The sequence below is a fragment of the Entelurus aequoreus genome, linkage group LG10 (assembly GCF_033978785.1).
Source record: "Entelurus aequoreus isolate RoL-2023_Sb linkage group LG10, RoL_Eaeq_v1.1, whole genome shotgun sequence".
In the NCBI taxonomy this organism is placed as follows: Eukaryota; Metazoa; Chordata; class Actinopteri; order Syngnathiformes; family Syngnathidae; genus Entelurus; species Entelurus aequoreus.
The window spans coordinates 310,347-324,010 of NC_084740.1; the positions used below are offsets into that span (position 1 = coordinate 310,347).

At 39.4% G+C, this 13,664-nt stretch overlaps 1 long non-coding RNA gene across 1 annotated transcript; it reads right to left on the reverse strand.

Annotated features, from left to right (window-relative positions):
• Window positions 1-4,962: 4,962 nt before the first annotated feature.
• Window positions 4,963-11,471, reverse strand: LOC133659250 (uncharacterized). Its single transcript, XR_009827603.1, has 3 exons — window positions 11,335-11,471; window positions 5,206-5,303; window positions 4,963-5,133 (listed from the first exon to the last, which is right to left on the reverse strand). It is a non-coding gene; the product is annotated as an uncharacterized LOC133659250 (long non-coding RNA).
• Window positions 11,472-13,664: the final 2,193 nt, after the last annotated feature.

The window sequence follows — 13,664 nt, forward strand, 5'->3', positions numbered from 1 at the left end:
ACCGGGTTAATTTTCAAAATAAAATGCACGTTTACGGCGGATCACATTTCTCTCACAGTAGGGTTTTAGATATAAGGTTATTGTGACTTTGCTATTACTGTGTGGGTTAACAAAATAATAATAATAATGATAATAATAACAATAATAAGAAGAACAATGATAATGATAATAATAATAATAATTATTATTATTATTATTAATAATAATAATAATTTCAGCATTCTGGGGATATAAGATGTAGGTTATCTGTTAGGAATATTGCCATCTGTATTTAAACTTGATTCATGTTGATTATGCCTGCAGCCCAAAGCCAAAAAAAGAAAGGATACAGCCCTCTACTGGCCCCTGGTCCATATTTTTGGCCCTGTATTGCGTTTCAGTTGTTTAGTCTGAGCATTAAGTGAGATAGACCATAAGTTACAACTTGATGGTGTTTTCATCAAGTTAAGGGAAGAAGGACAGATTTTCACATTTAAGTTTTTTCCATTTGGGTATTTATTTTTGTATTTTTTTTCAAAGTTCATGTTGCACTGTTCAATGTTCAATATTAAAGTGCTTATCTTTAACAAAAAATAGCCTAATAATAAACCAGTGTTTTGTTGCTTTTCGTGTCTTCCAAGTCTATGATAATGTAAATTAACTCATTATGACCATAATTTGTTGACACAAAAGAAATGGCAATCACTTTTACCTACAAAGGACACACAGCTAAGTAGTTAGCTTCCTATTAGCAAATTTCATTTTACATTAATTTCCATATTGTGTAAAGGACCAAAAAAAAAATTCCTGCCCTTTTCTGACTTTGAGCCCCTGCCCCTCTATAATCATGTGCACGTCCCTGATGTCAAACATGCGCAGTGAAGCTGGATGTTGTGTTATCAATACGGATACATTGAGTTGTGAGAAATGCAGGTTAGGTTAGGCTAAAAGTGATGCATCTGTTTTGTTTATATAGTTTAACTCCTTGTTTTCCTTTCTATAAATAATATTAGTGCATCCTGAGAACATGAGAGCATCATTTCCTGTGCAGCTAGTTCTAGCTTGGAAAATGGTGGCTGCAGGTTTACAGTAGTCCACTAATGAATATTAATTATGAAGTGATCATGTCATTATAAAATATAGAGGTGGGTAGCTATGGCTTAGGTTGTTTGATTAGTTTACTAATCAAGTAAAACACCTTTAGAGCCTCAATGCGCATTTTAGGGAAAACAGTTTAAATAGACAACAATTTGTATGCTTGTCTATAATACAGTAACACAATAAATGCACATCATTGACATTGAAATGTAGACTTTTAACATGTGCACATTAATAAAAAATAAACAAAAAACCTCAGATTACGGTAAACATGTGAATATCTGCATGTTTACAGTTTCGGGAACTCAATGTGGGCCGGATTTTATACATTTTTATAGTTACAGTCATTAAACAAATATTCGAAGCAATAAAATATAAATAAAAGCTTTTTTCTAATCAAATTAATCAATTTAATCAAGCAGCCCTAAATAAATGTATATGTGCGTATTCTATATTTTTAGGGATGTTAGATTTTTTTACATTCCTGCTAAATTGAAACTTGGGAATGGATACTCACTTTGGAATGACAAGTGAGTATCCAATGACAGTCTCGTTAACATCAGGCTACCTAGATAGGCTACTGTCAACAACTTGTGATCTGATTGGCTATCGCAACTGTCTCTCAACTCTGTGTTCTCAAATTCATCCGCTAACGGTCCCGATGAGTATCCAATCACAGGACACGTAAATGTCACGTTCAACGTGAGGCCATCTAGAAGGCCTTACTGACAACAACTCATGATCTGATTGGCTATGGAAATCATCTATCAACTGTATGTGCCCGTTCGCTGACAGTGCACAGACGCCCGCATTGTTGATTCTGAAGGCCTCGGGCAGATTTCGTACAGCATGGCAACATAAGCTAGCTGATTGGATACAAACTAAACTATCGAATATGCTTCTTAAATAAAATGCTATTTAACTAGTTTGTATCATATTTTTCCAGAGAAAAACAAGTGGGATGTTTGGACAGATGTATCATGAAAACCACCACTTTGAAACACTCCATTCAAATTTGCATGTCGGTCATTATGGTTTCTGAGGTGATACTTGGTGAAAAAAGTTTGAGAACCACTGATCTGGACCACAAGGAAATGTTTGAAATGTACATTAAAACACATCACACATGAAAGCATGGTAACTAAAAACAGCAATTAATGCGTTGATTTAAAAGCCAATAAATAAGTCAATATTGTTAAATAATCTTTGAAAACATCGGCAATGTTCTTTATTGTTTAACAACAAGTTGAAATGATGAAACTTGGTAAATTAATTGGTTGTTATTGTAATTACTATTTGAAAGTAATGAAACGTGCTTGGACTTCTATTTTGAAAGATTCATTCTGTAACCCATGTGCCTGGCAGTAGCCAGGCGGATCCTTCTAAGCCTTATTTCTTGGGAAAAAATATAGTTTTTATATGCATGTAAAATCAGAATCAGAATAGTTTTTTTATTCCCATTGTTTTAGAACATGTTCACAAACTAGGAATTTTTCTTGGTACAATCGTGCAACATAAAACACATAATGCAGAATAAGAATAAATGAGCTGTAACTGAGCTATAAGATCTTGTTATTGGTATTGGTTATTGGTAAAACATTGTAGGCCAATTAGAGTTATATTATTTACAGTCAAATTTATATATCACTGTGAAGGGGGGCGTGGCCTACCTCGAAGACAGCGACAGGTGAGTAGATGGCCCAGGTGGGCCTTGTGATCTCATCACCTGTCGCCTTTATTAGCAGCAGCCGGAACGAGACACGGGAGTTGGAGTGGGAGCCAGAGAGAGAGAGAGATGGACTGAGAAAAAGCCAATTTGCTGGAAAGCAAAAGCCTAGCACGACTTATGAAAATAAAACAGTGTTGTACCCTGAAATCCGGGCTCTCGTGGCAGTGTGTGGGGGTCCGCAGAACCCACTAGAGGGCAACCTCTACAATCACATCCTTACAGGTTGCCATATTTGTTGATCATCAACTTATTATTTAACTGTTTTAATCCATATGACAGAAAACATAAGGATCCAGCAAATATCAGAAAGACTGATGTGCCCAGAAATTGTTTAACAACCCTAATTTTACCAAACCGCACGTGCTGTACTGTACAGGAAACCAAACATTACTTTTCTGCCAGGTTTAACAAGAAAGTGCAAGCATCCGTCATCTGCAACTGTTTTCAATCCTGCCAGTTTACAGAAAAAAAAAGGCTACGCTTGCAATTAATTAGCACCGGATAAACATCTCTGTTCAGTCCGTGCAGTAAACCTTCTCACCACGAACTGATAGCACTGACCAATAAAGACAGAAGCTCATAAAGATGCAACCTGGTGTATGTTATCGTGCAAATAAAAGAAAAGTTGATGTTCACCTGCTTGAAAGTCATTTGCTGAACACAGCACAGTGCATTTATGTGACTCTTGTGGACCTTGTAAGTTCTTTATAAGGTGGCCTCATCCACACACAGACAAACAAACAATAAGGCCAAGCAGCTCGATGTCTCACCAAGGACTCCATGGAGCATCGTTCACATGACACCTTCACTCAGAATTCTGAACTGCTGCAAAGGTTATTCCATTGTGTTTCCCGTGGTCTCATTTTTCTGACAAATACACCACTTGGTGGCACTGTTATTAAACCCCATAAATTGGATTGAAGTGAAACTTGTCACACAACCCAATGATCGCTACCAAACTGTAACTTAAAGTACCAGTAGAGTGGAAAAACAAGTTGCCTCTATATTAAAGCTATTATCATGTACAAAACCCAAAACCAGTGAAGTTGGCACGTTGTGTAAATGGTAAATAAAAACAGAATACAATGATTTGCAAATCCTTTTCAACCTATATTCAATTGATTAGACTGCACAGACAAGATACTTAACGTTCGAACTGGAAAACTGATATTTTTTGCAAATATTAGCTCATTTAGAATGTTGATGCCTGCAACATTTTTCAAAAAAGCCGGCACAAGTGGCAAAAAAAGACTGAGAAAGTTGAGGAGTGCTCATCAAACACTTATTTGGAATTGTTTGGAATGTCCCACAGGTGAACAGGCTAATTGGGAAAAGGTGGGTGCCATGATTGGGTATAAAAGCAGCTTCCATGAAATGCTCAGTCATTCACAAACAAGGATGGGGGGAAGGTCACCACTTTGTCAACAAATGCGTGAGCAAATTGTCAAACAGTTTAAGAACAACATTTCTCAACCAGCTATTGCAAGGAATTTAGGGATTTCACCATCTACGGTCCGTAATATTGTCAAAAGTTTCAGAGAATCTGAAGAAATCACTGCACGTAAGCGGCAAGGCCGAAATTCGAAATTCAAGTTCTGCACGTGTTACAACAGCATGGCTTTGTAGTAAAAGAGTGCGGGTACTAGACTGGCCTGCCTGTAGTCCAGACCTGTTTCCCATTGAAAATGTGTGGTGCTATATGAAGCCTAAAATACCACAACGGAGACCCCGGACTGTTGAACAACTTAAGCTGTACATCAAGCAAGAATGGGAACGAATTCCACCTGAGAAGCTTCCAAATTTGGTCTCCTCAGCTCCCAAACGTTTACTGAGTGTTGTTAAAAGGAAAGGCCATGTAACACAGTGGTAAAAATGACAACATTATTGCAATGTGTTGCTGCCATTAAATTCTAAGTTAATGATTATTTGCCAAAAAAATAAAAGTTTCTCAGTTCAAACATTAAATATATTGTCTTTGCAGTCTATTCAACTGAATATAAGTTGAAAAGGATTAGCAAATCATTGTATTCTGTTTTTATTTACCATTTACACAACGTGTTTTGGGGTTTTGTACAATTGAACAATCACCTACCAAAATTCAGGAGCACTATGGCAAATGGGTGCAAGCCTTTCACCACAAATTTAGTCACGGCCCGGTGACATTTGTAGTCAGAATGTGTCTCTCGTCAAGCTCATTTAAAAGAAAAGGCATTCGTCGAAAGTTAACAGGTTTGAAAAGTAGGCAAATGCCTTGAAGGCAGGTTAGTACCTGTTGTTGTTGTCTTGGCTCAGTCAACAGTAGATCCCGGATGCAGAGACGTGAGGCGCTGCAGCAATAAGGGCAGTGCTTTAATAATGATGATAATCCAAACAAAAGGAGACGGGGCAAAAGTGCACACCATAAAATTTAGTCCACGATGAGGCTTCCAGCAATCGGCGAGGGAATGGCCAAGACCCACTGGGAATGTTCAGTCTAAAGAAGAATAACTCTCCACCTCTGGAGAGGAGAACAAAAAATGAAGGTTAGAACGAAACTGACCTGCGGTAGAAACATGGAAGTTAGGTATGAGTTGTGGACGGCACAGGAAGCAATACACCAGCGAGGACAAGCTCTCCGTGCCCCGCTTAAATAGCTCAGTGTCGAATTAGGACCAGTTGTATCCAATTAGGCCATAACAATCCTCAGTAAGATGAGTAAGATCATCTCAAATGAGGTTAAAGATGTTTCTCAGGATACATTTTTGTACTTTGGGCCTGATTTACTAAAGGTTAGTGGGTACGAAACACGTGCAAACTTGATAGCACACGCAGATCTGATCTACTAAACGTCTCTTGAGTGAGCAGAATAAGGTGTGCAATCCATTTAGCATCTTTGTCTTTCGTTAATATGCAGAATATATGTTGATCATCAAAACGCCCACAATACAGGGAGGAGAAAATGCAAATATATTAAAGGTCTACTGAAACCCACTACTACCGACCACGCAGTCTGATAGTTTATATATCAATGATGAAATCTTAACATTGCAACACATGCCAATACGGCCGGGTTAACTTATAAAGTGCAATTTTAAATTTCCCGCTAAACTTCCGGTTGGAAACGTCTATGTATAATGACGTATGCGCGTGACGTCACGACGGCAACGGAAGTATTCGTACCCAATGTGTCACCATACAAACTGCTCTGTTTTTATCGAACAATTCCACAGTATTCTGGACATCTGTGTTGGTGAATCTTTTGCAATTTGTTTAATGAACAATGGAGACTGCAAAGAAGAAAGTTGTAGGTGCGATCGGTGTATTAGCGGCTGGCTGTAGCAACACCAACACCAGGAGGTTGTGTTGTGTTTGAGCTGGATAGCAGACGCACTACCGTGAGTACAGCTTTGGCTTCCAAACATTTGATCGCTTGCCCGTACGTGCGTGTCGCTATGTGCATGTCACGTACGTAACTTTGGGGAAATATATGTTTCTTGCCGACTCTGATGGCGGCCGGGCTGTCGTCGAAAGCTACAACGCTCGCCGCCGCCGCCGCTCCGTAGTTAGCTTCAATTGTTAAGCTTCGCCAAGCTGGAAATTATTACCGTGTATTTACATGTTCATGGTTTAATAGTATTGTTGATCTTCTGTCTATCCTTCCAGTCAGAGTTTTTTAAAATTTTGTTTCTATCTGCATTTGAGCCCGATGCTATCACGTTAGCTCCGTAGCTAAAGTGCGTCAACGATGTATTGTCGTGGAGATAAAAGTCACTGTGAATGTCCATTTCGCGTTCTCGACTCTCATTTTCAAGAGGATATAGTATCCGAGGTGGTTTAAAATACAAATCCGTGATCCACAATAGAAAAAGGAGAGTGTGTGGAATCCAATGAGACCTTGTACCTAAGTTACGGTCAGAGCGAAAAAAGATACACCCTGCACTGCCTCTCTAGTCCTTCACTCTAACGTTTCCTCATCCACGAATCTTTCATCCTCGCTCAAATTAATGGGGTAATCGTCGCTTTCTCGGTCCGAATCGCTCTCGCTCCATTGTAAACAACGGGGAATTGTGAGGAATCCTTCCTCCTGTGACGCCACGCTACTTCCGGTATAGGCAAGGCTTGTTTTTATCAGCGACCAAAAGTTGCGAACTTTATCGTCGTTGTTCTATACTAAATCCTTTCAGCAAAAATATGGCAATATCGCGAAATGATCAAGTATGACACATAGAATGGATCTGCTATAGGCCTCTAAGCAGCACGTGCAATGTGATCTATGAACACTCTTCACCGTTTTGCGAGCACAAATGTTAGAATAATTATATATAAGTTATCACACAACTCTTATGCTTAAAGGCACATAACTTGTTATCTTCCACTGCAAGTTAGGAGTTGCCTCGCCACAGCTGTTTGTGTTTTTCAGCCCGCTAACAGCCAAGGACGGACCTCAAGTACCTCAACGGAGATAAGGCAACACCGGGCAGACAAAGCAGAGACAGGGCGAAATCACAAGGCTCAGCACATTTCTGTTCTGAATAATCACGTATTGCGTCTACTGGGGCTGCTTGCATATTATAAGACCCCTCCCTTTAGAAGCAGCCTCAGCGATGTAACTAGGGAACTCCTGAATAAAATGGGGGGCGCGGGGGGTGCACCTTAGAGCGTGGTGGGAGACTGTAACTGAGTGTGCAGATCCATGCGTTCTCCCCATGAGCAAAATTGAAATCTGTCTCTGCTTGATTCCTTGCTTCTTGTTCTGTTTAATAGATAGTTCGGTGCTTAAACCTAAAAACTATTTTGCGTTTTATTTAGCACGTGTGAAAAAGGGCGTGCTATCCGAGAGAGACGCACATGGCTGGGAGGAAAGTGGTGCTCGCGCTGTGATGGACAGAGAATAATCCGTCCTAAATGTACGTTTCAATATATTTGAAATGACAGAAATAAAAAAAGATACTAGACATAATGTCTATTCAGCAATTTCCTTTTATAATTTTATAGCTTTTTTTAAATGTTCGTTTTTTTTATTTTAGGAAATACATTTGTGCAACTTGTCCGGGGTGTATCCTGCCTTCCGCTCAAGTGCAGCTCCTCGCGACCCCGAGAGGGACAAGCGGTAGAAAATGGATGGATGGATTACTATATCTCCTACATGAAAAGACGTCTATCTTTATGCATTTTCTTGCATTGGAGTCATTCCGGACGCACGAATGCGCTGGTGATGCGATCCACAGCCCCGCGCACGGAATTAAATCAATCAATCAAAGTTTATTTATATAGCCCTTGATCCCAAATGCCTCAAAGGGCTGCACAAACCACAACGACATCCTCGCCTCTGATCCCACATGAGGGCAAGAAAAAAACTCAGATAAGCAGTCAGTATCTGGTGTGATCACCGTTTGCCTCACACAGTTCAGCACATTTCCTTGGCATAGAGTTGGATCAGGTTGTTGCTTGTGGCCTGTGGAATGTTGTTCCACTCCTCTTCAATGGCTTTGCAAAGTTGCTGGATATTGGCAGGAAGTGGAACACGATGTCCTATAAGCTGATCCACAGCATGGGTGATATGTCAAGTGAGTATGCTGGCTGTGCAAGAACTGGGGTGTTTTCAGCTTCCAGGAATTGTGTACAGATCCTTGCAACATGGGGCCCTGCATTGTCAGGCTGCAACATTAGGTGATGGTCTCGGGTGAATGGCACAACAATGGGCCTCAGAATCTTTCAAAATGCCATCAATAAAATGATCTTGCATTCGTTGTTCATAACATACCCTCAACACTCACCATGTCTTGTCTTAGCTTTCGTGTAGCCTCTTTTTGCACTGCTCTAGGAAATCTAAAAAATGGAATTGATAAACTGGTCTTTTAATCAAGATCTCGGGTTTGAGGGAACCTGCATTTTCTGATGGAACGGTTGTTGTTGGTGTGGAGGGGGGCGTGGTCTGCGGGCCTGCCGCGGAGCGGGGTGTGGAAGGACCGGCCTCGAAGCACAGCTGGCAGGTGATTGCATTACCCAGCTGGGGCTGATCATCCAATCACCTGCCATGCTTATTAGCAGCAGCCGGACCGAGACACGAGTGTTGGAGTTGGAGCGAGAGAGAGACAAGCTGGAGAACAGAGCGAGACACACACTAGAGGGCAAAGCAGAGACGCGCCGGACTGAAAAGTCCTAACTATATACTGCTGAAAAGCAAACCATACTGGTGTATGAAAATAAAAGACTTGATCCAACCTGAATCCCGGGCTCTTGTGCCAATGTGTGGTAGTCAGGAGAACCCACTAGAGGGCAACCTCTACAGTTGGACACACAACTGACTCTTGGGAGAAGTGGAGTGCCGCATGCCTGGCGGCCCTTACAGTCGAGGACGTTGAAGATATCTGCCTATTCGGAACCATGACAACAGGACACTTGCAGATTGGAGTAAGCTTAGCCCTGGTGCATCGACAAATTGGAAGATTCTGGCAACCGTTCAAAGTACATAAATCTGCTACAAATGATTGGGGGATGCGGGCAGCTCTTTGGGCACAAAGACATTTGTGATTTTGGACTAAATCGCAAACATTTTGAGAGTATGATGAATTTGAAGGAAAACGTTTAATTTGTTTTCGCTCACTCAAACACAAACATTCGAATCTGGATTGTTTCCCCTGGTTGAAATTCATTTAAAACGAAAAGATAAAACACTTACACAATATTTCAATGCTTTCGTGGGCCACATGGAATGATTTGGCGAGTCAGATTTGGCCCCCGGGACTTGAGTTTTACACCTGCAATCTATTGCATTGACAATCTCTTCCGTTATTTCGATTAATGCCATCGATGTTGAGATGTTGGCTTTCAATTCTTTTAGGTTCTCTGCGAGTGTTATTTCGGAATTCGTCCAAACTGTTGTAAAATAATTTTTCAACGGTTTTAGAAAATTGTGGAAGTAAGAAAACAGGTCTAGCTGGTGTTACGTCCACAGTCATATACATAGGTTCAACCTTTGATGTTTTCATTGTGTTTGGGAATTTTCCCGTTTCAAATGATAGGTTGCTTGAATACAGGGCGTTAAAGGGTCTGAATACCTTTTTGATTGTTCCCATATCAATTCCGTTACAATCAGTTGAGGTCTTGGATTTACATTTATTCACAATTTTGTGAGGAACATTCAGGGTTCGTACACCTTTTCCATGGCCAAATTCAAGCACTTTTTTAAGGACTTTCAAGATCATTTTTCCAGTTTTTCCAGTACCCTTCAAACCAGTGTGAATCAATCCATAGCTTTGTTGTTTGAGGTCACCAAATGCTGTCTGTAGGAAAAATACAGAAAATCTGCTCAAACCTAGGCCTAACATTGAACCAGCAGTTATCATGAAGCAGTGTGACTATTCAATGTCATTGGTGTTTGCAAACGTGTCTCCATTTGTGTTGTTTTTCACATTTCTTCTTCTTTTTCTTACTTACAGCACTCAATGACATCGAACAGCACGGATTGATTCACACCGTGTTTGTGCTTGTAAACTGCATAATGTGATATAAATACACACACCCTCAAAATTTAAATTTCACTCATTTATTAACAAAACTGTTCCACATTAATATAAGGATAATAAATTAAAGGAAAATATTTTGTTTGTTTCACAACACCTCAGTCACCTTTCATTAAGCATATCTAGCCTTATGTGGCTATGATAACAAATGAACAAAAAGACCAAAGTTAACTTTGTTTTGCTTTCACTGAGGTAGCCAGACAAGTTAAGTAGACAACGAAAATAATAGAGCAAGAAATGCATACAACCATGTTGTGTAAAAACTACAAAATCATTCATAGTAGCTCAGCTCTAAGTTGTGAAAAAGGTTACAAATTATACATTACATGACATTCACAGTACAAACAAGTCCAATAATGGACTAATAATTTCCATCCAATGTTCATTAAAACGACAACCTCCCGGCATGATGGACCACCACCGTCCTCTTGGGGGCGACACAATATACGGCTCTGGCATGTAAGGGCTCGTGCAAAGCCAACAGATCAAGTGTGTAGCTTTCATTTTTAAGGAAACTTATTTAAAAAAATTTTCCATTTTATAATTTGCCTATTAAGTCAGACTGCCGAGAAATATGATGAACATTTCCAAGCATTTACAAGCACTTCACCCAAAATTCAAGCATTTTTCAAACCTTGAAAACACAACATTAAAATCTAAGCATTTTCAAGGTTTTTAAGCACCCACACGAACCCTGAACATTAAGTGTGGATTTCTGGCTATGGTATCAGTTTTCAACAGATACATGATCTGGAATTCTTCCCTCCAGATTTGGTCTAACATTTACAAAGTAGTTTTTAAAGCTTTCAATTACTTCGATCCTATTGTCATTTTTCAGTATTATCCTTAAATTATCCTTTAGAATGCCCCATGTTGCTCTCATGTTGCTTTCTTTCCTAAATATTCTTAGTATGCTAGTTAGCTTGTTTGTTAAGTTTTGTACATATTTTCTGTCCATATAGATCTTTGTGTTATTAATGTTCTACATAATGTATTAATCTTGTTACAAAACATTTTCAGTACCTGTCCTCTGTGGTAGATCGTTCTTCTTCTGCGTCTTACTAAGTTGTTTTCATGGACGATGGTTGTCATTAAGAATCATGAAAGTGAAATGACCTCATGTTTCATCTAAACCATTTTCACTGTACGCATCATCCCAACTTGGCTTTTTTGCAGATCATTCTTAAAAGCCTTCATACTTATCTATGTGCTTAGTCTTTGATATGTCTTTTTTGTCATCCTTGCACTTCTTCCTGTAGTGTCCGTCATAGATTATAAAAACTGGGAGATGATCACTGATGTCGGTTATTAGCTGACAGATTGTGGTATTACTATCAAAATCATTAGTAAAAATGTTATCAAAAAGAATGTCTTGAGATTCTGCCTGTTCTTGTAATTTTACAATATAAACTCATGCTATACATTATACCTATGAAGTTATCAATGGTATTTTGCTAATTCGGGTTAAAGAGGTCAATGTTGGACTGAACACTTAGGTAATTTTTGACTGATTTTAGTGAAGGTTGTCGTAATGCAGTCCTCAGACAAATCAATCCTTGCCTTAAGTGTTCTGTATGAACTGATAAATAAATGTTTGCTTTTTTTATGACAAATTTCCATGGTTATACATTCTAAAAAAATTTCAAAAGCAAAATACATGTTTTTTTACCACATTGTTTTACAGATTTTTCATCACAAACAAAAATCCAATGCTTTCATAACTAGTGGATAAAAAATAACAGTTGTTTACCTTCTAAATATTTGGGCCCCTTAGACATGAAGTGACAACTTTTAGTCACCTTAACACTCTTAATCCAATGTAGTATTGCTTCCTGGGGCTGAGCCAATCAGTTGTCACAATACTGAACAGTGCGCTGTGGTTGGTTTGGTGTCCTCTAGTGGACAATACTACTGTAGTATTGATATTTTTTAGTTAATTAAGCAATGTCTATGCTGGAAAATGCTTAATTTAAGGCACTGATGTGATAAAATATGCTTTAAAAAAAAACGATTTGAAGTGCGATGTCTGTATGTTCTCACAATTTATCAAATACATCATCGTAAGTCTAAATATTATACAAAACCTAAAACCAGTGAAGTTGGCATGTTGTGTAAATCGTAAGTAAAAACAGAATATAAAGATTTGCAAATCCTTTTCAACTTATGTTCAATTGAATAGACTGCAAAGACAAGATACACACGTTCAAACTGGTAAACTTTGTTATTTTTTGCAAATATTAGCTCATTTGGAATTTGATGCCTGCAACCAAAAAGCTAGCAAAAACATACCACAGGTGAACAGGCTAATTGGGAACAGGTGGGTGCCATGATTGGGTATAAAAGCAGCTTCCATGAAATGCTCAGTCATTCACAAACAAGGATGGGGAGAGGGTCACCACTTTGTCAACAAATGCGTGAGCAAATTGTCAAACAGTTTAAGAACAACATTTCTCAACCAGCTATTGCAAGGAATTTAGGGATTTCACCATCTACGGTCTGTAATATCATCAAAAGGTTCAGAGAATATGGAGAAATCACCAAAAAACTGCCCGTGACCTTCAATCCCTCAGGCGGTACTGCATCAGAAAGCGACATCAGTGTGTAAAGGATATCACCACATGGGCTCAGGAACACTTCAGAAAACCACTGTCAGTAACTACAGTTGGTCGCTACATCTATAAGTGCAAGTTAAAACTCTACTATGCAAAGCGAAAGCCGTTTATCAACAACACCCAGAAACGCCGCCGGCTTCGCTGGGCTTGAGCTCATCTAATATGGACTGATGCAAAGTGGAAAAGTGTTCTGTGGTCTGACGAGTCCACATTTCAAATTGTTTTTGGAAACTGTGGACGTCGTGTCCTCTGGACCAAAGAGTAAAAGAACCATCCGGATTGCTATAGGCGCAAAGTTCAAAAGCCAGCATCTGTCATGGTATGGGGGTGTATTAGTGCCCAAGGCATGGGTAACTTACACATCTGTGAAGGCACCATTAATGCTGAAAGGTACATACAGGTTTTGGAGCAACATATGTTGCCATCCAAGCAACGTTATGATCGACGCCCCTGCTTATTTCAACAAGACAATGCCAAGCCACGTGTTACAACAGCGTGGCTTCGTACTAAAATAGTGCGGGTACTAGACTGGCCTGCCTGTAGTCCAGACCTGTCTCCCATTGAAAATGTGTGGTGCATTATGAAGCCTAAAATACCACAACGGAGACCCCTGGACTGTTGAACAACTTAAGCTGTACATCAAGCAAGAATGGGAAAGAATTCCACCTGAAAAGCTTCAAAAATGGTTCTCCTCAGTTCCCAAACGTTTACTGAGTGTTGTTAAAAGGAAAGGCCATACAA